The 3,778-nt window shown below is 42.0% G+C and overlaps 1 protein-coding gene across 2 annotated transcripts in view; it reads left to right on the forward strand.

Annotated features, from left to right (window-relative positions):
- The window catches only part of gabrb2b (gamma-aminobutyric acid type A receptor subunit beta2b), a 197,919-nt gene that overhangs the window by 67,268 nt on the left and 126,873 nt on the right, over positions 1-3,778 (forward strand). The window lies entirely within an intron of this gene.

Here is a 3,778-nt window from a genome sequence, read left to right on the forward strand (position 1 = left end):
GTTTTTATTTAGATATCTTCACATTTTAACGGGCCTCAATGTTTGAGTGGTTGAGGTGAAGGTGGTGCTCTTTGACATTATTTTATGGCGAGAGCGAGAGAAATCAACGAATGGAGACAAATCTGATTAAAGTCACATTAGCATTCAGAGAGATTTCATCAATCAATGCCACGACCCAGGGTGTTCTCTCAAAGGCCAGCCAAAACCCCAGGACTCTTACGGATGTATTTTCAGAGCACATTTGATATATTAAAAATAAAAAAAATCAAGTCACTGACCTTTTGTCAATACCAGTAATTTATCATGAGACTTCCAGTTAGAATTTGTATTTATTGGATTTCATCGAGACGATTTGTCAACAGTTTTTCAATCATAACCTTGACTGCGCCCTCATGACTTAACATTTTTTTGGTGCAGTTTCCTTATTTTGAGCCAGTTTCATTGTTCAGTCTCCTTGGGAAAGGTACAAAGCATTGCTGGAGAAAAAGGGAGGCTCAACCAACCATGAAGCTCATTAGAGATGCTGGGAGCAGAGCTGCTGCTTCGATGCACTCAACCAGGGTGCTGGGAAACGCGAGCGGGCTGCATCTTGAACTTTTTGCCTTAGGAGTTGTTTTAAGATCACACAACTGAGAAGGAACCTTACTCCAAGTTACCTTGCGGGGCAAAATGGCGTCATTAATGAAGTCCTCTGAGGAATCTATCCAATGCAACGTGACCACAAACAATAGATAAATTTGAAATATATTGGGTTAGTCAAGATTGTACCAGATTATTCAGTCTATAATCATGCCACTATATTTCATGACGTTACTAAAAAGGCATCTTTGAATGCCACCTTTGATAAGCAGAAAATAAAAAGCAACCGAGACCAACATTTTTGAAATCCCAGAAACCAAAATTATTGCAATACAGTCTCGACTGACCTTGGGCCACTGCACTCAATCACAAATTCTGCACAGACATCAACAAAAAACATGTGCGTATCTAGATTTGACAGCAAGTTGCTCCACCCAAAGTCCATAGTTGCGTCGATGAGAGTCTTGAGTCTTCCGAATCAGCGCAGCCGTAAAAGCACGCAGTTGTTTGCCTTTTCCCTCTACGATAAATGCGCTATATAGTCTGTCTCTGCGATTTATTCAGCTGTGTGTTTGGGTGAGTCATTACGACCTGAGGGTTGCCGGACAGCCAAGGCAACAACTCACGCAAGCGTTGGCCCTTCGGCCCCCGGTGGGAAGCGAGATTCCACTTTTCCAACGAGACATGTCTGATGCTGCTGGAGTCACCTCGGGGAGAGGCGCTCATGTGAAAAGACAGACAGACAGACGGAGAGAGAGGGAGCAAGTGTCAAGGGAAATGTGCTGAAGTGTGATCTAAAAGCAGCCCCTACACGGACACCCCTCGAGTGTTAACACAGAGATGGATACACCAGGGGTGAGACAAAATAATCAATACCCAAAAGGATCACTTCTCATGTGATGCATTACGCTTCAAACAAATAGTTCCACTACCTTTACGCATTCAGATGTTTTATTACTTATTTCATCATTTGCCGTTTATTAGTTACACGGCTGGCTTTTTAAAATAAGCTGCAGCTCAGCGTTGAAATATCTCCTGAGGAACGTCGAGTCGCAGCTATGGGATTGATGAGTGTTTCCATTGTGCTGGAAGCAATGAGGCGAGTGGCTCAGATTAAAGTTTATGTCCATCAAACACAACCATGGCCATAAATGTAGCACTTACCACACCCATGATGCCTCATAGCGCTGTCTAAATAACCAAAATGGCAGACAATCAAAGCTTCCATAATTCATAACCGATGGCTTTTACATTTTTTTTAAATGTTAGATGCAACGAAGGAATGGTGCTAGTTTTCAAGCCTGGCATATTAACATTAATGACTTTTATCTGCATCCTTAAATTTCTCAATAAAACAAACAATCTGATAGATTCAAATCCTTTTTTAGAATTTTATTTGCTTATTTTCAATACTACACGTCCTTCTCTCACATCGCACGGTCTGCGATTCCCTGACGAGTCGTTACTAACTTTTTTCCTCCCCTAGTTTCCTGCCTCATGGCTAACAATTTTTCCAAAGTAGCAAAACATAAATGACATCTGACAGGTCTGCTGGCAGCCATAAAGACCGCTATATTTTATTTGAATGTCTTTACTGATTTTTAACGACGTCTATACTTCAGCAATGTCAGATTGTGTCTCCTATATAAAACCGCTTGTAAAAACTTGGACATGATATTTCGATGAATAAATGCCCACTTGTTCATGCATCTTGCTCATATTAAATAGGTTAGAAAAATTGTTGTTGGTTAGTCAACTGTGTTCAAAGCGACTTGCACCTGTGACATACACGCATAAATACCTGAAAGCCTTTTTGAAATCAGTCCAAATCAGCTAGCAAATCATTCATCTGTGATATACTGTATTGTTGACATAATTCGAGAAAAAAATAATTAAATTCCCTCGAGTTTTCAATTTTCTCTGTTTCTTAACATCTGGGTCTCCCAACGGAACCTGGAAGTACCTTTGCTTTTTAGACAGCAGATGGTAAATAATTGATTTGAGAAAAGCATCAGGTAACAAGCACAGCATTTGGCCATGTGGAAACAAGGTCAACGGTATCAGCAGATAGAAAAAGCTCACAGCAAAACAAAATTGGCTTCTTCATGCTGCATTCTAAGCGGATAAATACAGGTAATGTTCCTCATTGATTCTTAACGTTTGGAGGATTACGGCCACGCGAGTAGTGCTTAAGGTTTGTGTGAGCCTCCAGGGATGGCTGCTAATGTAACGTGCCTTGCAATGTGTTTATGTGGTGGTCCCAGTGCAATAAGCATCCTATTCATCATCTGCCTGCGGGCAGCCATTGGTGCGTCTTGACAGTTAAGCCGCGGTAATTAATCCGTGTTTATGTCGTGTCTTTGGCTAAGGGAAGGGGAACTAGTGCAACCTAGACTGGCTCAGTGTTACTATGCCACAGAGGGATTACCTAGGAGCTGTTAACAGTTCAATACATGCAGAGCAAAGGTTGACTTGGGTCCAACACATCACGTGGAGCAGTCCGAAGAAGGTCAAATGATCTTACGGGTGACATTTTAACACGGGTGCGGTTCAACAGTTCATAAATGGCAACTCTAATGAAGCGTGTTTTGTATTGATGGACCTGGGCGGGAGATTCAGTACGGGGCATTTGCATAGAAGGTACTGTTGGGACATGTAAAATAGTGTCCCTTTGAAGTAAAGCTAGGGCAAGCAACAAAATGTTTTTTTTTTTTTTTGTTTGTTTTTTAAGAGGACTCCTAAACAGAAATTCAGTCAACGCATACTGCGGCAAAACACACATGGTGATGAAAGCGTGAGAACAAAGCTGAGCGAAATGATTCATGCACAGGATACATTAATAATAACAGGCCTCTGCACTCGGGCGCCCGCTGAGGAAGTTGAGTCGATAAAAGCGCGCTGCCATTCGGCCGCTTCATTGGCCGTCCCCTGCAGCTCCCACCCGGCCAAGCTGAGCAACCAGTGTCTGTTCTGCAGGGGCACGGGGGGAAAGCGGGACACTAGTTTGAATTTGCTCGCCTGGATAGAATTGATTTGACAAGGAAAAATTCACCTTTGAAAGACTTGTTGATGTCACGCTTGAACCCAGAATTTTTGTCCAGCCAAAAGTCCTTCCCTCCTTCTTTTCAACACGCACTATTTTATTTCAAACACAATTTCTTCAATATGTCAATCAGAATAACTTCAAGTCACACAAATA

The sequence above is a fragment of the Syngnathus floridae genome, chromosome 15 (assembly GCF_059516105.1).
Source record: "Syngnathus floridae isolate MCC-2025c chromosome 15, RoL_Sflo_1.0, whole genome shotgun sequence".
Taxonomy (NCBI): Eukaryota; Metazoa; Chordata; class Actinopteri; order Syngnathiformes; family Syngnathidae; genus Syngnathus; species Syngnathus floridae.